At 43.9% G+C, this 23407-nt stretch overlaps 1 protein-coding gene across 2 annotated transcripts in view; it reads right to left on the bottom strand.

Annotated features, from left to right (window-relative positions):
• The window catches only part of SPAG16 (sperm associated antigen 16), a 775737-nt gene that overhangs the window by 123567 nt on the left and 628763 nt on the right, over positions 1-23407 (bottom strand). The gene's annotated exons all lie outside the window — the stretch shown is intronic.

Raw genomic sequence — 23407 nt, 5'->3', positions numbered from 1 at the left:
ATTCCAGGGGTGAGAAGAGTGAGATCATGAGATACAAAATCACCACAACTGTTTAGAGAGCTGTACAAAGCCACCTCTATCAAGTTGCAGTTCAAATGTCAATCGCATGTTTACTTGCATGTAAAAACTGGCCCTTTGTCTTGCAGGGTTCATCAAGTGCTCAGACCCAAGAGCTAGCAAGTACCTCAGGCACACTGTTGAGCGGGCAGGCTGGAAGCCTATAGGCAGACAAGGCAAGGCAGCCAAGCAGATGTCTGTCAGGCAACAGACCAGTACTGATGGCACAGAAGGAGAAGCTGGTAGCTTTCCTCAGATACAAGCTGACTAGACTGAGGAAAGGCAGCAGTACTGTGAGCTTTACAGCAGACAGTGGTACAGGATTGGTGCTTTGTCACTTGACTCTGTGGGCCAAGAGAACTCTGGGATGTTTTGGAAGTTTCAGCCAGAGGCCTTATGGTACAGTGAGCAAAGAACCAGTGTCTTATTCACAGAGCTTCTTGTTCAAGCCCCACAGTGCTTAACAATTTTGCCCATATGATTGTGCTGTAAATTGGCACACAACCTGGATAATTAAATCATGCTATGATTTAGCATCAGGTTCAGCCAACACCTTCTATCAATTTTTCAATGACATGCAATCGTTATGATAATTTCATTCTTTGGCTAACCTCTCAGCCTAAGGTGAAACTTGCTCTCACTATTAATAATAACAGTCATGATATCATTTCAGGTGCTAGAACAACCTATCAAGAGGAAAGAAGGAAACCTAGGTTATGTCTGTGATAACTCGGGCATGATTTCTTTCATTTCTTTTCAGGAATACTGAAAGCTTTTCAGAAACTTGATCATTAAATATAGCCACCTGTGTAGCAAGGGAAAACACCTTCAGGCTCACATATCTACTGGAAGAATGTGCATTCATCTCTTGAATATGGAGATCTAAGATCTCATTAGGGCTGCTTGAAACATAATAAATACTTCTCAGAACATTCTTTCAAAATTTACATGAAATATTCATGGCCTTTAGCGTTTGGGAATGAGTAAAGTAAAAGGACTGCTCAGACAATTGCTCATAACATTTTCAAGAAAAGAGGTTTTCGAAAGCATATGCATGAGGACTTCTTCCCTTGCCCCCCAAACAGACGATAGATGTAGATGCGCTTGTGTACCCAGTGTGCACCAAGAGAACAGGAACACAACCACATGAGTTGTCACATGAATCATTAGTGATCCAATGCCAGTTGTTTTATCAAAGCTACCATCTTTAACTCATTGGTTGATCAAAAAAGGGTTTATTGATTAACTGGTGGGGCTGTGAATTAAGGACACACACATTGACCACGTCTATTACATCAATATGGACAGAAAATCCCTTGCATTGTGGGGTTGTTGTTTTTTAAAGAAAGGGATATCTTTTACTCCATCAATTTCTATTGGTGAAAAGTATGCAAATGTTTGCATGACATAGACCTTTGCATAAGTCAAAAGGAGAAACTCAACCTTTCCTTGTTGGGATGGCCAGCCAGGGCCCAAGTATCACTTTCTGGGGCCCGGTACAATCTTATAACACTGTCTGCCTCCCACACACATATCACAATGCCATCCCATACGTACATTCCAATGAGTCATGAAATTAAAGGTTCTATTTTAATTTTGAAATTACATTTTTATATTTTTGAATGTATATCAAAAAACAAATCCTTGGCCCACACAAGGACTTTTCTGTCATGCCCCCAAACATCCCCCCTTACTATTTCTATTTAATGTAATATCCAGCCTGAAGAAGTGTCCTACAAAGCTTGCTGACTATTTTGTAACTTTTTTGTTGGTCCTAATAAAAGTATTATCCTGTTTTGGGTTTTATATTCTAATGGACCAATGTGGCTCAAAATATTTTATAAAAGGACAGGTCACTTTTCTGGCCTTTTACATTGAAAAATCATGAATTAACTCCCCAAAGTCAATTTCTCCTGCATGTTCACACTCGATAGACAAAATAGCTAGGTGGCTTAGGGAGCAATTCTATGGCCACTAGACACTGTCTATAGGGCCATAGGATTTTTCAGTTTCTGGGAACCGAGGTCAGAGCCAGGGATTTGACTTTGGTTCCCAGAAACCACACTTCCCACCCCCTTGTACCCAGCATGGTTCTCTCTGCGCTGGCTACATCTCAAAAATAGTGCAGAGACGGCAAAAAGGAGGCAGTCCTGGGGATGGAAGAAGACCGTGGAAGCTGCATTATGCAGCTTTCTATGCACTGTGGAGCCTTCCCACACTCATTTTGAAGCTCCCCAGCTAGACAGGCAAAATTGCCCATCTAGCCAAAACTGCAGGGTGGCTGGAGTACAGAGGTGAGGATCACCTCCGTCCTCTGTTCCCCCTGCATTGGATACTTGGCAGCTTCCAACTCTGGAGGCTGCCGACTATCTCAATAGGATTGCACCCTTAACTATTCTTGCAGCTTAGTAGAGCATGTGCATTTTTGGGATGAATGCTAGCTTGCCGAAACTTCTTTCAGCTTCTGCCACAGTCACTGGGAATGTATGAAAAAAATCCATGCTTCACTGAAAGTGAGTTACAGTTGTGTGTGTTTTGTAAATCCCATTTAATAATGTAAGTAGAGTAATTAATACTCTTGTCCCTAATTAGATTTGAAGATTTTTTTCAGATGCAACATTTCACAAGGAAAAGTTTCAGAAAGATCTGAGAGATACTTGTAAAGTAGACATTTAAAACCAGATGTGGCTGTATGGGGTGTGTGTGTGTGCGCGCGTGTGTGTGTGAGTGCATGTGTTAGGGAATTAGACATTTACTCACACATATTTTGGACCTGTAAATTCTATCAGCAGCACCAGCTCCCACTGTCCCTGGGATCAACGTTCCTATTTATTATAGTACTTTGTACCTCCCAGCAGCTGTCCCTCCCTCCTGCCTATACACAAGAAACTCTGGAAAGAGGAAATTCTTATCATGAATTTCAGTTTTCTGATTCCCATATAAGGCATTCTCTGACTCGGGATGGCGCCTCCTCCTGGAGCTTGTAGGCAGGGTCCACATCCAAATTTTATCACTCCAGGGGGAGAAGCCATCCTGTATCACAGACCAGACTGGAAAAACCCTTCATGAACCTAGAAAAGACAAACGTAATACACCAATGGTGCATGTCAGACTACTTACAGATACTCAAAGTAATCAAAAGAAACACAGCTTAAGCAGAACTCCCAAAAGCTGACTACCACCCCACATGTATGGTGATGGCAGCAGCCTCTAAATGATCAATAATTTAAATATTTTACATTTAACTATCTGTTCCCTGCATGCCTGATAGGAAGTAGAAGTGGGCCAAATCCCTGCCGTGGGACTCAGAAAACTGAAATTCACAGTAAGAATTTCCTTTTTCCTAAGTCACACAGGGGGCATTCTGCACCTCAGGATATTTCAGAACTGTGTAAACAATGGCTTGGCTTCCGAGAATGGCATGCTATTGTACTACCTCCCTCTGGAGCACACACCTCCCAAAAGCTACTTACGCGGAAGTGTACATCTCGACGGTATAATGTTTTGCAATGGTATGTACAGAAGCCCAAGTGGCTGCCTGACAAATCTCTTCAATAGAAGAACGTCCTTTAAGGGCTGCTGAGGCACCTGCTCCCTCAAGAGAATGCACCATGATTCCCCCTGGAGGCAGCTTCCTCAAAGCCTTATACGCCTCCACGATACAGTCCCTCAACCAGCGGGACATGGGGGACTTGGAGACCTTATTCCTCATGGTGTTTCCCTGAAGGCACATGAATAGGGCTTCCAATTTTCTAAACTCCAAAGCCCTGTCTAAATAAAACTGAAGTGCTAGGGTGCACATCTAACTTACGTCAACTTCTCTTTTGACAATGATCAGGATTTTTGGGCAGAAGGAAAATAAGAAACCCTCTTGGGCCCTATGGAACAGGAAATTAACTTTAGGAATAAAGTTCCTAAAGGGGTCTGGCCTAAGAATCACCTTGTCCAAATGAAAGTCACACAGTTGTGGATCTGATGAAAGAGCTCTCAACTCAGGCACCTGCCTGGCAGAAGTAATAGGCACCAGAAAAATCACTTTTAACATGAGATGTTTCAAGGAACACGTGGCCATCAACTCAAATGGAGCCCCTATCAACACCGTCAATACCCAATTCAAATTCCAAGTGGGCATATGTACTGTAGGTGGATTTAACAACGCTACCCCTTTTAGGAAGCACTTATAATGAGGGTGAGAAGATAGTGACATCTTTCCGCCACAGCCCAGGATGCTGTTGAGCTTTAGCGCCTGCCTCCTGATGGTGCAGTACTCAGGCCCTTGTTTAATCATTCTTGAAGAAATTCCAGGATCACCTTTATCTTTCCTGGTGATGGGGCCTTCCCTGACTTTGTGCACCACGTCAAGAAGGTCTTCCAGATATTGCTGTAAACCTTATTGGTAGAGGGTTTTTGAGATGACAGCAGAGTCATCCATATATCCCATCTGCCTCAGCCACAAGCATTCAACTTCCAGGCTGTCAGACAGAAGAGTCCCAGCTGTGGATGACATATTAGTCCTGAGTCAACAAGCCCCTCCCGACAGGGAAACTCCAGTAACAGCTGAGAGATTTTATTATATTCAGTGGTATATAAATGCCACAAATAAAATAAAAAGTACAATAAGTAAATAAATAATTTGTTCCTGCCAATTCCAGGAGGTCCAAGAACAAAGGATGGCGAGGCCAGTAAGGAGCAATTAGAATGACAATTGCCCTTGTGTGTTTGATCTTCTTAAGCACCTGTGGAAGGATTGGTGTTGGGGGAAAACGCAGAGTAGGCCTTCTGGCCACCGAGATGTGAGGGGGTTCATCCCCTCAGCACCAGGATCAGAAAGCCTTGTCATGTACTTGAGCATTCTGTCTGGTAGTGAACAGGTCCATGACTGGAACCCTGAACCAGAATGTGATTGATCTGAAAATATATAGATTGAGTGTCCATTCCAGTTCCCTGGTGGACATCCTACTGAGCCAATGTGCCACCTTGTTGGAAGTCCCCGCTAAGTGCTCTGCTTTGATGGATCAAAGATGTTTCTCCACCCATGTCAGTAGCTTGTGGGCCTCCTTGCTGAGAGATTTTGAATGAGTTCTTCCCTGCTTGTTCACATAGGCTTTGGCTAACACATTGTCTGTTCTGATGAGGACGTGTGCCTCCCTTACCTCCTGACTGAAGTTCTTCAGGGCTAGCTGGATAGATCTTAGTTCGAGCCAGTTGGTGCTGTGTTGATGTTCCTTTTGGCTCCAGATCCCCTGAGCCACTCTGTGTCCCAGATGCCCCCCCTCCAGCTAATTCCTTCTTGGAACCTTGTCTGGTCCAGCCACCATTACAGTTCCTGATGTACTCACTCCAGAATGTCAATTTGCCTGTGCATGTGGGAGGCAATATGGTTCTGGAATGGAAGCAACAAGTTCTGGAGTTGGCATCAGTGAAATCTTGACCAATACCCTGGCGTGGCATCATTATTCCCAGCAGTTGAGCCACAGCCATCAGCTCTGCAGTTCTCCGAGAGTGGATGGTCACTGCCAGTTGAGACAGTTTTCCAATCCATTCTTGTGTGAAAAACATATTGAACTGAGCGGTGTACAATATCACCCCTATATGTTCTAGTTGCTTGGGGGGGGGGGATAAGGCATCTTCCTTCATGTTCACCAGAAATCCGTGGTCCTTGAAGCATTTAAGTGTGAGATGGGTTTTGTCTGTACACTGCTGCTCCAATGACACACTGATTAAAATGTTGTCTAAGTATGGGCAGAGGTACCTTGTTCATCCTCAGATGCACTAAAACAGCTACCAGGAGTTTCATAAACACTCCAGAGGCCGAGGTGAGTCCGAATGCAGAGTGCTGTATTGAAAATGTTGGTTGTTGCAGCAAAACCACAGATTCTTCTGCTGTCTTCTCTTGAGCAGAACATACAGGCACACCTCAGATAAGTCTATGGATGCTAGGAAATCCTTCTTGTTCACGAAACGGGTGTGTGTGCAATTCACAAAAAAGCTTCAACTGAATCTTTTGGCAATTTTGAGGAGACTGCTGCATCAAGGCTGAAAAACTGTTTGATTCTTAGAGTAATTTCTGATTGGCCTTCACTCTAATGAGCTTCATATGCCCTTAGTGATATCAGTATGCCCCTAATCTGACTATCTGCAAGGCATTTTGATGCCATCACATCCAGTATGTGAGCCCTGATTGGCTGAGATCACTTGAGGAAAAATGTTTTTAAAAGGGGGGGGGAGAAATAGGAGCTGAAGAAGCATTAGAAGGAAGAAACAGGAGCTGTGAACAGTTCTGAACAGCCATAAAAATTGTAGAGTTAAAGGCTGTTTGGGAGAAATTTGGTTCCATGTAATCATCGCTTTCCATTCATGGATCACTGCCTTGTTGTGGCGAAGGGGCTTGCGTAACTCAGTGAAGCCACAAGCTATGCCGTGCAGGGCCACCCAAGACGGACAGGTCATGGCAGAGAGTTCTGACAAAATGTGGTCCGCTCAGGAGAAGGAAATGGCAACCCACTCCAGTATTGTTGCCAAGAAAACCCCATGGAACGTATCACAAGGCTAAAAGATATGACGCCGGAAGATGAGCCCCTCAGGTTAGAAGGTGTCCAATATACTACTGGGGAAGAGCAGAGGAGATATTAAGGGAATGTTTTGTGCAAAGACGGGCATGATAAAGGACAAAGAAGGCAGGGACCTAACAGAAGCAGATGAGATTAAGAAAAAGTGGAAAGAATACACAGAAGAACTATACAGGAAAGATCTTAATGTCCCTGATAGCCATGATAGTGCGGTCACTGAACTTGAGCCGGCCATCCTAGAGAGCGAAGTCAAGTGGGCCTTAGGAAGCATTACTAACAACAAAGCTAGCGGAGATGACAGTATTCCAGCTGAGCTATTTAAGATCATAAAGAAGATGCTGTTAAAGTGCTGCACTCAATATGCCAACAAATTTGGAACACTCAACAGTGGCCACAAGACTGGAAAAGGTCAGTTTAATTCCAATTCCAAAGAAGGGCAATGCCAAAGAGTGTTCAAACTACTGTACAATGGCACTCATTTCACATGCCAGCAAAGTGATGCTCAAAATCTTACAAGCTAGGCTTCAGTAGTATGTGAACCGAGAACTACCGGAAGTACAAGCTGGGTTTTGAAGAGGCAGAGGAACTAGAGATCAAATTGCCAGCATTCGCTGGATCATGGGGAAAGCAAGAGAATTCCAGAAAAATGTCTATTTCTGCTTCATTGACTACACTAAAGCCTTTGATTGTGTGGATCACAACAAACTGTGGCAAATTCTGAAAGAGATGGGAGTACCAGACCACCTTACCTGTCTCCTGAGAAACCTGTACGAGGGTCAAGAAGCAAAGAACCGGACATGGAACAACCGATTGGTTCAAAATTGGGAAAGGAGTACGACAAGGCTGTATATTGTCACCGTGCTTATTTAATTTATATGCAGAGTACATCATGAGAAACGCTGGGTTGGATGAATCACAGGTCGGAATTAAGATTGCCGGGAGAATTATCAACAACCTCAGATACACAGAAGATACCACCCTAATTGCAGAAAGCGAAGAGGATCTAAAGAGCCTCTTGTTGAAGGTGAAAGTGGAGAGTGCAAAAGCTAGTTTGAAACTCAACATTAAAAAAACGAAGATCATGGCATCTGCCCCCATCACTTCCTGGCATGTAGAAGGGGAAGAAATGGAAGCAGTGACAGATTTTATTTTCTTGGGCTCCAAGATCACCGCAGACGGTGACTGTAGCCATGACATTAAAAGACGTTTGGTCCTTGGGAGGAAAGCTATGGCACACCTAGACAGCATAGTAAGAAGCAGAGACATCACCTTGCCAACAAAGGTCTGTATAATCAAAGCTATGGTTTTCCCAGTAGCAACATATGGCTGTGAGAGCTGGACTATAAGGAAGGCTGAGCGCCGAAGAATCGATGCTTTCGAACTGTGGTGCTGGAGAAGACTCTTACGAGTCCCCTGGACTGCAAGGAGGGCAAATCAGTCTATCCTAAAGGAAATCAACCCTGAGTGCTCATTGGAAGGACAGATACTGGAGCTGAAGCTCAAATATTTTGGCCACCTAACGTGAAGAGAAAAGTCACTGGAAAAGACCCTGATGCTGGGAAAGATTGAAGGCAAAAGGAGAAGGGGACGGCAGAGGATGAGATGGCTAGATAGCATCACCGATGCAATGAATATTCAATGAATGAATGGACTTGAGCACACTCCGGGAGAGAGCGCAGGACAGGAAGGCCTGGCGTGCTATGGTCCATGGGGTCACGAAGAGTCGGACACAACTGAACGACTGAACAACAACAACAAATCATCGCTTTGACGTGAAGTAAAAACCTGGAGAATATTCGGTTCAGCACTTGTCATTTCTGACCTTGTCTGATTTCACTGTAAGATTTCACAGATTTTTTTTTTAAAAAAAACTTCTACCCTGCGGTGGATTTGCAAATTTCAGTACTTGTCAAATGTCCTTAAGCTCTAACTAGGAAGTAAGCAGTTGCAAATGTTTCAAATGTTGCTTTAATCAAACCCGAGAGTTCATTGACTTATATTTTTTCTAAAAATGCATGCAGATATGAATTAAATATATGTATTGTTACATATTATCTTGGTCATCTGCTGTACATTTTGCATATACTGTGTGAGATTAAACATTTATGTGATCTCTTCCCCCTTCAAAGTATTATAGTACCTAATTACTTATTCTCTTTTTATTTCTGCCTGCATTAAATATTGCAGTGAGCCAGTGTAGTATAGTGGTGAGAGTGACGGACTGGGAGCCGGGAGATCCGGGTTCTAGTCCCCACCTGGCCATGGAAGCTCACTGGGTGACTTTGGGCCAGTCACAGACTCTCAGCCCAACCTACCTCACAGGGTTGTTGTTGTGAGGATGCAACGGAGAGGAGGAGGAGAATGTAAGCCACCTTGGGTTCCTTGAAAGAGGAAAAAAGGCGGGATATAAATGCAATAATAAATAAAATAAAATAAAATATATGCTGAAGATCATCGAAGGACATCATCCTAGGGGAACTCTGCCTAAACATTCCAAAATAAAGGTTGCTTTATTATACTTTCAGCAGAGAACTGTCCATATGCTTATGCTAAGCCTGAAAGATATTCGATCACTCCTTAGTCTGTAGTTATAGAGGTGGAATGCAGTTGGTACACATCCAGTAGCCATTAGTTGCTTAGGACCTTGAAAAACAACAACCAAGGTTGTTTCGTAGTTTAATGCATCATGTATGCAAAAGTAGTCTGTAAATCTCCTGCTTATTTTAAGATATGTGGTTTTGTGAAGTGCTCAAAAAACAGAAATGATTTCCCTGCTACACACACACATGTAATTTCAAAGCTGCAATAAACAGGTAAACAAATAAATAACTAGCAATTAGGAGTTCACTGAAGATGCGAGTTAGGGAAATTATGCAGATTGAGAGAGATGGCATGCAAACATATATCTGGCAGACAGGGCCAGAGCTGCCGTGCCCTAAGTACTCAGCAGAGGTGCTTCAACAATCAAGCCTCAAGAATGAAAAACAGAATACTAAGATCCCTAGATCTGCAGAGGTACTGATCTCCTGCTTTGCCTATTTACTTCACTGCAGGACTTATGAGTCCTGAGAACCTTTAGAAGTAAAAGCTTCATGTAAAAGCTGAAGAAGCAGGCTAATAATCCATGAAACCATCCACCTTTATACTTAGCATGAATCCAAGCTGATAAGTTTTTCCAGAATGTCTGCTACCTTATTAAAGAGGTACAAAATTGCTTGCAACTGGTCTGGTCAGAAGCTGGTCTGGTTCATTCTCCTGGCCATTGTACCAATACTGCCTCTGATATTTTGTTATGATTACTCAGAAGTAAGTCCCTTTGTGTTCAGTGGGGCTTACTAGCACATAAGTGTGCACAGAATTCTGGCCAAGTTTGCTGAGGACACTAAATTATTTAGTGTGGTTAAACCAAAAAGGGATTGTGAGGAGCTCCAAAAAGATCTCTCCAAACTGGGAGAATGGGCATCTAAACGGCAAATGAGGTTCAATGTAAGCCAGTACAAAGGGATGCATGTTGGGGGGAAAAATCCCAACTTCAAGTACTATAATCTGATGGGATCTGAGCTAGCAGTGACTGACCAAGAAAGAGATCTTGGGGTTGTGGTGGACAATTTGATGAAAATGTTGACCCAGTGTGCAGCTGCTGTAACAAAGGCAAATTCCATGTTAGGCGTATTTGGAAAAGGAATTGAGAATAAAACTGCCAATGTCATGCTGCTCTTATATAAATCTCTGGTACAACCACACTTAGAATACTGTGTACAGTTCTGGTCACCGCACCTAAAAATTTATTGTAGAGCTGGAAAAAGTGCAGAAAGGGGTAACTAAAATGATCAAGGGACTGGAGCACCTCCTCTATGAGGGAAGGTTACCACAGCTGGGATTGTTTAGCTTGGAAAAAAGGAGGGTAAGGGGAGACATGATAGAGGTGTACAAAATTATGCACAGTGTGGATAATGTGGATAGGGAAAATTTTTTCTCCCTCTCTCTTAATACTAGAACCTAGGGTCATCCCATGAAGCTGATTGGTGGGAGATTCAGGACAGATAAAATGAAGTACTCCTTCATACTGTGCATAGTCAAACTATGGAATTTGCTACCACAAGACATAGTGACGGCCACCAATTTGGATGGCTTTAAAAGGGGGTTAGACAAATTGCTGGAGGAGAAGGCTATCAATGGCTACTAGTCGTGATGGCGCTATGCTACCTCCAGTATCAGAGGCAGTATGCCTGTGTACACCAGTTGCTGGGGAACATGGGTGGGAAGTTGCTATTGCACTCATATCCTGCTTGTGGGTTTTCCATGTGCAGCTGGTTGGCCACTGTGCAAACAGAATGCTGGACTAGATGGACCCTTGGTCTGATCCAGCATGACTCTTCTCATTTGCTGCATAAGATTAAGTAACATCTAGTTTCGACTACTGTAACATGCTTCACATGGGGCTGCCTTTGAAAACTGTTTGAAAACTTCAGCTGATCCAGAATGCTGCGGCCAAACTGTTGACTGGGACCAGTTACAGGGAGCACATGACACCCTTGTCACAACAGCTTCACTGGCTACAAGTCTGTTTCCAGGCAGAATTCAAAGTGTTGGTTATGATCTATAAAGCCCTATAAGACTTTGGACCAGGCTACCTGAAAGACCATCTTTTCCCATACAAGCCTGCCTAGATTTTAAGATCTTCAGAGGAGGCCTTTCTCTCAGTCCCGCTGCTATCAGAGGCATTTTGGTGGGGCAAGAGATGGCCTTTTCAGCAGCTGCTCCCAGGCTCTGGAACTCCCTGCTTAGGAAGGCTGGGTTGGCTCTGCCTCTGTTGTTCTTCTCCAGCAGGAAAATACATTTTTATTCAGGCAGGCCTTTTGTGTGTAAACCGGTCTGTTCCTGAAGGGGATTTTAATTCATTGGGTACTGTTTACTTCTTGTATTGTTGTGTTTTTAATTGTGATTTACTGGATCTGTTTTTACTTCTGTTTTATTTAAGATTTGACAGACCCAACCTTGCAGCTTTAATTAGCCAGAAGGTCAAGGATTGGGAGTAGGGATTCCTGTGGAATTTGATTTGTGAATTCTTTGTGAATTCTTTGTGCCTGCATTAGGCCGTGATAGGCTACGTAAATACTTATGTAGTCTATCACGGCAAAGAGCAGGGGTGCAAATGGTGGCTGCTACAACGGCTGCCATTTGCGGCCACAGCAGCCCGGCAGCGGCCCGAAGTCTGGCTGCAGGCTCTGCAGCTTTGCCACGGAGCGGAGCTGGCTGGGGAGGATTCCGGGGAGAGGGACAGATCGCCTCCCCCCCACTCCGTCCCTCCCCCCGGAATCCTCCCCAGACCCGCTCTGCTCTGCAGCGGCTCTGCGGAGCCGCCGGCCGGGGCTGGCCACAGCCAGAGTTCCAGCTGCAGCCAGAGTGCTGCAGCCGTCATTTGCATGCTTGCAGTCAGCCGTGATAGGCTATGTAAGTATTTACGTAGCCTATCTCAGCAAAGAGCAGGGACGCAAATGGCGGCCGCTATGCCATTTGTGCCCCTGCTCTTTGACAAACAGCAGGGGCACAAATGGCATAGCGGCTGCCATTTGCGTCCCTGCTCTTTGCATGCTTGCAGTCAGCCTATCACGGCTGACTGCAAGCATGCAAATGGCAGCCACTACTATGGCCGCCATTTGCGGCCACAGCAGCCTGGCAGCAGCCGTCCGGGAGACCAGCCGGAGCTGCCGCCGCATCCACTGCCAGGTAAGCTCCGTCCCGGGGGGATTCCACGGGGTGTGGGGAGGAGGCCGTTCCGCCACAGATTCTAAAGAATCCGGCCTCACTGGAGTCCGTGGCAGAATTCTCTGACATCCCTAGAATGTAATGTAGATGAGCATTTCACAACCTGATGCCCTCCAGATATTTTGGGTGACAACTCCCTTCATCCCTGACCACTGGTCATCATGCTTCGGGTGAATGGGAGCTGTAGTCCAAAAATCTGAAGGGCACCAGATTGGGGAAAGATGGTGCAGATTTTTAAAAAGCCCAACCTTTAGGGATAGGTAACAGAATTAGCTTTCAAGAACATGGTAAAATGGAGCTAAATCTCTTAGGGGAAGGGGAAAGATTTATCCCCCGCCCCCACCCAGGAATGGATGGATAGATGGCTTTAATTTATTGTTCATCTTTTTCAGAACCATCTTAAGTTTATAGGACATTTAGTCTGGATGTCACTGTAGATAAATCTATAAACATACTTCTAGTTTCAAGAGATTTACTGGTTGGGGGTTTGTTTCAAAGAGTGAGTCAATAGTTTCCTTTGCAGTCTGAAGAAAAATTGGCTTTGCTAAGAATACAGTGGTTGCTATGCATTTCGATGTGTAAATATCAAGTTTTACTTGGATTTTTGTTTCTAAACAATCATCCTCGATTTTAGCTTTTGCTTAAAGTGCATTTCTTGCAAATACCTCTCAAGAAGTTCTGCTTAATTCACATACCGAATACAATGTTCTGAATAAAATTTCAGAAAGGCTACACTATGCTTTCAAATATAAAGGCGATTTATTTTGTTCTACAAATACATTTACACAGTTTATAGGCAAGCAGAAGGATGTAATAGCATGGTGAGATGATAGAATGGGCTGTACCACTTTAGAATGAAGATGGAGGATGACATTTTTGAATTTTGCCCTATGTTAACTATTCTCTTTAAACAAAAAACCAACACAGCAGGTAAAGATCTGGGTTAGAACCTCTTCCCCTGCTAATGTTGTGGTTTTCTACTTGCAGGGAGTTTATTACAAGTGGCATCTCTCACCTCCAACCCAAAGTGGTATAGACCATTCCACCACTTCATTAAGCTGTATAAGCAGACCCATGAGATGTTCTACTGTATTTATTAATGGAAACTTCACCACCACACATGCATAAAGCAACAGATCTCTATCCTCCCCACTGCTCCCCAACCTGTGAAGAAGGCAGAATAAAAAAAAGCCTCCAAGATGCTCACATTTTATCTGAGGGTTTTTAAAATCACACTCTTATTCTGAATAGGTAGCCTGACTACTGTTGTTGCTTTGTTTGAGACTTTCAAATGCCTCTGGTTCCATTCCAGCTTGAGGGGAAAAATAGGATTTGATCCAGGTTTCAGTTCAGGTTTGATCTGATTCCCTTTTAGAAACAATGTGGCCGACATTAGCCTGTTATAATATATGTACAGTATGTTAGACAATGGACATGATCATGCAGTGTTTGTTTACGTCCTGTTGTTACAAGGCTACTGGTTGTTTTTATGGCAAAAATAGGTTGCCCCTTTTGTCAAGCCTCTCCCATGAAATGTGCAGACAGGATCAGAAACTAAATTAGGTGCATGTCTTCCATTAAGATGTCTTATAGCCTTGGCTGTTATCATAAAGACAATTGCATATGAATAATTGCCCTAGAAACCAATTGAACTTACTTGCAGTTAAATGTATTTGCAACTGCAGCTTAGAAGACCGTTTGTGCCTGCATGTCTACCTAAAACGCTGGAATATCATCACCATCCACAATGCACTCTTGTGCTGATGAAGCAGTATGCCCTAGTCACTTGTTGGCACAGCAAGTTTGAGGATCATTCTCTAAGGTGAAATACAAAAATATAAGCATAAACACATAAGATGGGCCATGCTGGTTCAGACCAAAGGACTATATAGTCCAGCATTCTGTTCACATGGTGGCTAACCAGAAGTCCATAGGAAGCCCACAAGCTGGACATGTGTACAACAAAACCCTTTCATTAGTGTTTTCCAGCAACTGGCATATAGAAGTATACTACTGCCTCTGGTACTGGAGTTAATATATAGCCATTATGACTAGTAGCCAACCAAAGCTTTATCCTCCATGAATTTGCCTAATGCCATCTACTTCTCTTGTAAGGGAATCTTTGGGCAGGATCCAAAAAACTATTTTAGGCACGCCCAAGGGCTTGGACATACATTGTGGACTTTAAACAGGAGACTGCCATACCATTTCACCATCTGCTTTTAAAAGCCTCCTCAGTTTCAAAAGCGGTTTGCAGTGCAGCCTGGGGCCTGCCGTTTGAGAAACATGGGCCCAAAGTCCTGTCAGGCATACAGAACTAGTTGGGAAGCTTTTTGGATCTGAGCCAATCTTTCTGATAGAATGCCTATCTTAAATCTGAAAACAGTGTTGCAAAATTTCCACAACCCATTTTCCAAACCAAATCTATAATGTTTTTGCAATCAAATCACTTCTTCCCTTGCCATCAGGGAAACTGTGGATTTTAATTTCTTCATAAGATTCTTCAACAAACAAAGTAAACTAGAAATTAGATGCATGGTCATTTCCCATCATATTTCTTGTATACCTACAATTAAACATTTGAAAAATTCACACACTGCCTAAGATCATGACAATTCTATTCATTAGTTACACTCTAGCAAGTAAGCGTTAAACCCCAGAGCCAATTAAATCCGCTTAGTTGTGTTTGGGAGTTAATTAATTCCGAAGTTCTGATTTTCGTATGGATTTCAGATTCATGCTGTATACTAAAAGGTCTAATGGTGGGCATACAGAAAACATACTCTGTCAAGATAGTTTCATCGTAAAACTAGGTTGCTAAAAATGTTCTTACTGCCTCATTTTATGATGACATTGAAAAAAAAAATTCTATGTTCCATTTCTCATCATTTTGAAAGCATGCTTTCTTCTCCAAAAGAAACAGTTGTTTTAGGTATTGTTTCTCAAAAGGTCATACATCACTGAAACTACATCTGCAATGAAACTAAAAATATCTACTATAGATCAAGATTATTAATTTTTTCCCCTTTTGCTTTGACTTTACTTTGGACTGTTAGATTGGGTGATTTTCATAACCAAATGTTAAATTTCAGATGTCAGAACTTAGACATTCTGGTCCCAGGAGTGAAATAAACCAATTTCATCTGCAATCTTTATTAAAGCACAACTCCGATTATTGTTAGTCCTACAAACTATTAATGGACTTCATTGCCAGATAAGCTAATGAGGCAGCCGTGCTTCTTCTTTCAAACAGCTATTTCTTCAAATTAGCCGTTCCATAGATGAAGAGTGAATACATATGACATCTGACATTCCCACTTGAAGGCAGCTGCCTAGCATGAAAGCAGTGGGAGGAAAAGTAGAATTTGGGCCTTGAGGGTATAGGAAAGGCTCAGCTACAGAATGTGCTACTTGGTTCGTGCTGATCAGAAGAGTCATAGGTGACTTTCAGTCGTGTGTCTGCTGCTGGATACAGTAATTTGCTGAGTAATGTGCCAGCGGACAGCTTATAAATGGGACCTTTAAAGGAATTATAAGTGCTATTTGCAGTGGTAGCATAAGATTATATAATGCAGAATGGCCAAATACGCAAATTTACCTCTAAATCAGTAGTAGTCTAAATAAAAGAATTTTATACAGGTGACATTTACCACACTGACTAGGAATTTAACTTTGCCATTTGAAACTGATGGAGAGGAAATGCTATTCATGATAACAGTGGAAGATATTTCTGACTCAAATATGACCTTAGCAAGTGAAATAATTATTCAGAGAGGAGGAATGAGGAACCTAAAATAACTAAACATGCTTGTCTATATGTAGATGAATAAACAAAATGGTCTACAAATGGGGATACAAGTACATTCATTTAACGTTTAAGTTTCTGTATGATTCTAAAGGAAAACCAGACACACCTACACTCACTGTTCAAAACTGGTAACTTTGTGCATGAAAATGATCAGTAAGGGCTCTTAGAGATGACCCTGTATTGCTACTTCCTTTCAAGCAGCAAGGAATGTTTGCTAACAATCCTTAAGCATTACAGAGTGTTTCCTCCTTATCAGAAATATTCAAAGGCTATTTAATAAGCTGAGATATGAATGAGCCTTTGAGCACCCACAGGCACTTGGCTCCTCCCTTCAAACAAGCTGAAAACAAACCAAGAGGTATTTTATTAGCCATAGTTTTCCATTTCATCAGAACATTAATGACTTTGGAACAAACTAGGATATTAAACCACAGTTTAAAGTTGGTTTAATATCCTAACAAAACTATGGTTGATCAAAGACTTCCTGATTTGTTTTTGGCTTGTGCAAAAGGAGGAGACAAGGGGCTGTGTGCACACCCATAAACACATTCATATCTTGACTTATTAAGCTGAGATATTAATTGTCCAAACCAGGCCACACTACAGGTCTGTCCTGTAGTAACCTAGCCATTAACAAACCCTGTTTGTGCAGGGAGATGATGAAAAAGGAAGGATTCTTGCTAGCCTAAATGGCTACAGGGCTTTCAGAAAATAAGCTGATAGATCTTTTTGCTATAGTATCACTCACCAGAACCCATTAATCCATGTATCAGAAAAAAATATAGTACAATTCATCCTAACGTATCCAGCTGTTCCTATTCAGCAGTTTCTGCTGAACCTTCTGCTGCACCCTCAGAAATATTAGCCGGAAAACTGCTGGATGGTGTTGGAGGTTGTTGTATCAGTTTTGCAATTAGAGCCTTAAAAGAGCAGAACCAAAGCCAATTTAACTCAGTTAAGGGTGATGCCGCCTCTTCGTTATAGACATGCACACTGTTTATCAATCTCTGAAAAAAAATGCACAAAATGGAACCCACATTCTTATGTGGGCTCAAATATATAAGCTTATTACTAAGGTAAGCTATTCAAACAGAGAAAGATAACCAAAGCACACTATGATTAAGATTTCAACTGTAATTTTCTAGGAACTAATCTATAAATCTGATTGATTGATTGATTGATTGATTGATTTAATTTATAAGCCCTTAGGGGTACAAACCCTCTCAAGGCGGCTTCCAAAATAAAATACAAATAACAATAAATTACAAACATTAATAGAAACCAGCAATAATAATAACATCCCAAAAACCTCAAGCCCAGAAAGATGTTAAAACCAATGAATAAGTACAGCTACAATGAAAAGCAGACCAATAAAACCCATCTTATTAAAAACAAACCCCCCACAGACAACAAATAAGCTATGCATGATGTGGAGAAAGTGGACAGAGAAGGGTTTTTTTCTCCCTCTCTATCCACTCAGGGCCATCAAACAATATGGATGGGCAAAAAAATTCAGGACAAAAAGATGTGCTTTGCTGCACACACACAATACATAATTAAATTAGGGAACTCCCCATCATAAGATGTGGTGATGGCCACTGACTTAGAAAGCTTTAAAAGGGGATGGGACACATTTATGGGAGGAGGAGAGGTCTATGGTTACAAGCTACAACGGTGGCTACAAGCTGAAATGGCTAAAGGGAACATCTTTGCTCGAAAGCAAGCAAGCAAGCAAGCAAGCAAAACAAATGGGTCTTTAATGGGGCAGTTGGCAGGGCATTCCGCAGACATGGGGCCATTGCCAAGAAAGCCCTCTCCCTCATGCCTGGAACCCTAGTTTTTCTCACTGGCATATGAGAAGAACCTCAGTTGCTGATCTTAAGTTTCAGGCAGGCTGATACGGGTGACAGTGGTCCCTTGAATAACTTGGAAACAAACCCTTTCAGCATTTTAAATTGGGCTCAGAAATGAATTGGCAACCAGTGGAACTGGTGCAGTATCGTCATATGATCCGACCACCTGGCCCCCACTGAGCAGCTGCATTCTGCCCCAGCTGAAGTTTCAGAAATGTCTTTAAATGCAGCCCTATATAGAGTACGTTGCAGTAGTCCAGCCTGGATGTCAGTAGGCATGGATAACTGAGGCAAGATCCATCTTCTCAAGGTAGGGACACATTTAGTGGACCAGTCTAAAGTGGTAAAAAGCATTCCTGGCTACTGCCACCACCTGAGTTTCCCCAGTTGGTGCTGAATCCAGGAGAACTCCCAGACTGAACACTTCATCCATCAGAGGGAATGCAACTCTTTCTAAACCAGTTGTACATCTCCATGCAGAATGGTTGGTTTTCCTACCCACAATACCTCTGTCTTACCTAGTTTACTCTCATCCACCCTGAAACAATTCCAGACACTGGTTTACAATTTCCACTGCTTGCCTGGGACAAGTCAATGGAAATAAGAGGAAGAGCTGTATATCATCCACATACTAATGACACTTCAACCCAAACCTCCACATAACTTCCTGCAGCAATTTCATGTAGATGTTAAAAAGCATGTGGGACAAGATGGAACCCTGCTGCAATGATAGGCCAATGGCCATGGGCTGGAACAGAAGTCCCCCAGCACCACCTTCTGAGATTGCTCCTCCAGAAATAACCAGAACATTATGCCTCCTAACCCGACCCAGATAAATGGTCCAGAAAGTTACCATGGTCAATGGTACTGAAATCCACTGAGCCAACAGGCTTGTACCCTTCCCGTCTATTCCCTGGTGTAAGTCATCCATCAAGGTGACCAAGGCTGGTTCCATCTGAAAACCAGGCCTGAAACTGGATAAGAATAGTTCTAAATAATCAACAACACCATCCAACACTGCCTGGAGCTGAGAAGCCTCCACCTGTTGAGAAGCCTCCATCTTGCCCAAAAATGACAAATAAGACAATGGATACTAGTTGTCTTGAACCACTGGATCCAAATGCCTCCTTTCAAACAGTGGGGCCCACACCACCCCTCAAGGAGGCATTACCCACCTCCAAGATCTAAATATCGATTACCCAGACAACTTCACTAACCAGAATAGGCAAGGGTCAAGAAAAAATATGGTAGGCCTCAATCCTCCAAGTAATTTGTCCATGTCCTCAGACTGAACAGGGTGAAAATTATCCTAATAACATGACTAGATGGTGTACTATCCTCAGCCATCTCTGACTCTGTCACAATGGCATCTAAGTCAGCACAGATACAAGCAACTTCATCTGCAAAATTTCCACCAAATTGGTCACAGCAGACCTTTGAGAGTTCAAGCTTTTACATCCCAGGCTAACATCAAGGAGGTACCTCAACACCCAAAACAGGTCTGCTGGATCTCACTGAGCAGACATGATGGTAGTAAAGTACAATTGCAACCCGCCCCACCACCCTGCGAAAGCCCCGCAAAACGGAGCCTACCTGGTTGTGGCTCTGGAGGTGGCGGCAGCTCTGGTGGCGGATGCAGCGGTGGTGGCAGCGATGGCAGCGGCTCCGGCTGCTGCCAGGCTGCTGCAGCCACAAATGGCGGCTGTCGTAGCAGCTGTCATTTGCGTCCCTATGCCGGCCCATGATAGGCTACGTATATATTTACATAGCCTATCATGGCTAAAGTGGGAATGCAAATGGCATAGGGGACGCTATTTGCGTCCCTGCTTTAGCCGTGACAGGCTACGTAAATATATACGTAGCCTATCACGGGCTGGCGTAGGGATGCAAATGGCATCCCCTACGCAGGGTGCCATTTGCGGCTGCAGCAGCCCGGCAGCGGCTGGAGGCCCCGCTGCGGGTTGGCCTGGCTGGCCGCTCCGCAGACTGATTCCAGGGGGGAGAAACGGATCACCTCCCCCCCGTCGAGGATTCCGAGGGGAGGAACGGATCGCCTCCCCCCACCTGCGGACCCCAGCGGAGCCAGGTAAGCGGGGTTTCCTAGACCCCTATGCAGAACGAAGATGACCTGGATCAGCTGCAGCCAGGTAGGGTCTGTCCTGCGGGGATTTTGGAGGGTGGCAGGGGGTAGTCCATTCTGCCACGGACTCTGGGGGGCTGGATTCTAAAGAATCCGGCCTCATTGGAGTCCGTGGCGGATTTCTCCGCCATCCCTAATTGCAGGTAAGATACCAAGGTTACTGATATTACAGTGGAACTGCTCCAAAAGAGACTCTGCAATTAGACAATAATTTTGTATAATGTTGCAAAAGGGGAAATAACTGGCTAGTAAAAGGAAAACAATCGGAGTGACTCAAGCACAAAAGGACATGGATTGACCAGTTGAAAAATACCAAAGAGCGCATTATACCCACCAGAGGATATGTAATTTATGTAAGTCATATTAGCAGATTTTTAATTAAGAAAGGCTATAACATTAATCTACCAAAAAGGGGGAAAAAAGAGTATATCAAATTTTCTGATTAAAATATAATTACAAACTATTAACCTGCACCTTAATTTAGCTGTGTTATTAATGAAATACATTAATAAAACAGAACACTGGATTCATATATTAGTTTATAAGCTGCTTTGCTACTGGAAGGTGTTGCTCAGCCAGGGATCAAACTTGCACATTACACTTGTAGGCCCCAGATCCCAGCACCTTAGAGAAGAAGCTAGCACACGATTTACTTCCATTCAGCCCTAGGGTTGGCGGAGAATTTCTCCCCGAAACTTCGGGGGGCCGAGCGCCAACGTGTTCGGCCCCCCGAACAAGTTTCGGGGAGAAATTCTCCGCCCCCCCGCCCCCCGCCCCCTCCCCGGGACGGGACTTACCTTTCCCGAATGTCCCTCCTGGCGGCGGGTCCCGGCAGCGGTTCGTCGGGTCTTCGTCAGGGGCGGGGGCGGCAGCCGGTCTTTCGACCGGCTGCCACCGCCGCCATTCCATAAAAGTAAAAAAAAAAAACACCCCCGTGATAGGCTACGTGACGATTAACGTAGCCTATCACGGCTAGATTTGCAAAGTCAGCCGTGATAGGCTACGTAAATCGTCACGTAGCCTATCACGGGTGACTTAAAAAAAAAAAAGCGCGTACGGCTAATGGTGGCCCCCATAGGGAGCCGCCATTCACGTTCCTTATTTGGTCGCTGTAGTCTACGTAAAGATTACGTAGACTACGGTGAAAATAAGGGCAACGCTATTTATGTAAAATCCTTATTTTGGCATGTCTTAGTCTACGTCAAGATTTACGTAGACTAAGACGGCGAAAATAAGGGGAACGCAAATAGCGTAGCATCCGCCAAAATAAGGAACGCAAATGACAGCGGCCGTGGCCGCTGCCATTTGCGTACGCGCGTTTTTTTGTTTTTTTTTTAAGTCAGCCGTGATAGGCTACGTAAACATTTACGTAGCCTATCACGGCTGACTGCAGGGACGCAAACAACGGCAGCTACGGCCGCCGCCATTTGTGTCCCTGCTAGCCAGCGGCCAGATGTCCGGCTGCTGGCGGAGCCGTCCGGCGGCTCCGCAGAATCCCTGGAGAGCACAGCCAGCTGGCTAGGATTCTGGGGGGGGGAGGAACGGAGCGCCTCCCCCCCCGTCCAGGATTGCGGGGGGACGGATGGAGCGCCTCCCCCCCACCATCAGCACAATCTGAGAAAGGTGCCTTTTGTACATCCCTACTCCAAGATCACTGCAGATGGTGACTGTAGCCATGAAATTAAAAGACGCTTGCTCCTTGGGAGGAAAGCTATGGCAAACGTAGACAGCACAGTAACAAGCAGAGACATCACCTTGCCGACAAAGGTCCATATAATCAAAGCTATGGTTTTCCCAGTAGCAACGTATGGCTGTGAGAGCTGGACTATAAGGAAGGCTGAGCACTGACGCTGAAGAATTGATGCTTTTGAACTGTGGTGCTGGAGAAGACTCTTACGAGTCCCCTGGACTGCAAGGAGGTCAAATCAGTCCATCCTAAAGGAAATCAACCCTGAGTGCTCATTGGAAGGACAGATCCTGAAGATGAAGCTCAAATATTTTGGCCACCTAATGCGAAGAGAAAAGTCCCTGGAAAACACCCTGATGCTGGGAAACACTGAAGGCAAAAGAAGAAGGGGACGGCAGAGGATGAGATGGCTAGATAGCATCACCAATGCAATGAATATGAACTTGAGCACACTTCGGGAGAGAGCGGAGGACAGGAAGTCCTGGCGTGCTGTGGTCCATGGTCGAAGAGTCGGACACAACTTAACGACTGAACAGCAAGATAAGGGCCTTCTTGAAGCAACATAAAGGCAACAGAAGTAGATCAATGTACACAAAAAACATGCATCAACTTGGCTGAGAGTGACTTGAGCCCTGAAAGGGCCTCGAGTGCTGTTCTGACAAAGGGTGTGTCCTCCATGCATATGATGACAGGTGGCATGTTCTGCCCCCCTGCTGTACCTGTATTCAAATGTATGTCCGCAGTGTGCTTGCCTACATAAGCCTGATGGAGCATAGGCAGCGCTCCACATGATTGAGACCCCTGAAAAATCAGGGTGTCCGATCACATGGAGTGTTGCTTCTATGCATAAACTGTTGTTTTGTATGGTATCACATTGTATTTTGTTCTTTTAAATATTTGTATTGTATTTTATATTTGTAACTGTTAGTATGGCATTTTAGTCTTTTAATCCACTTTATAATCCACCCAGAGGACATTGGTTATTGGGCAAATTAAAAGTAAAGTAAATACATAAAAAATAAGATTGTGCACTCATGACAGATGTGTGTTTGAATGTGCATGTTTGATGCCTGATGCTTCCCACGATGCACATGTTCATTGTGTGCATGGAGGACATGCACTGTTGTCTGAACAGGGCTTTGTTCTTGTCACAAAGTGTAAACATTCAGGGAAATAGAATTATACTTGCAAGCTTCGGAACTACTTTGACATCTGGGTGCATGCTTTGTCACCTCCTCAATAACACCGGCCTAGTTCTCACTGAGGTGGCTGACCTGTGCCTCTTCAGCTTACAGGTGGAGACTCACATGACTGAATGCTTCTCCATGCCAAACAGTTCCCTTCACACAACAACCTAGCAAAGGCTAGGCTACAATCCTTTTGCCCCAAAGGGAGGGGTTGTGTGTGTGTATGCATGTAGGAACATTCAGTTATATGACCCTCCGCTCGCTATTTGAAGTGGTACGACCCAAACAACAGAATGACTATGTCATTTACAACTGATCCTATATTTCAATTCTAGTT

Source organism: Heloderma suspectum, chromosome 1 (genome assembly GCF_057233095.1).
Source record: "Heloderma suspectum isolate Gila_16-S chromosome 1, 16-S_ref, whole genome shotgun sequence".
Taxonomy (NCBI): Eukaryota; Metazoa; Chordata; class Lepidosauria; order Squamata; family Helodermatidae; genus Heloderma; species Heloderma suspectum.
The sequence above is the reverse complement of the archived record's forward strand: the minus strand, read 5'-3'. Positions and strand labels throughout refer to the sequence as shown.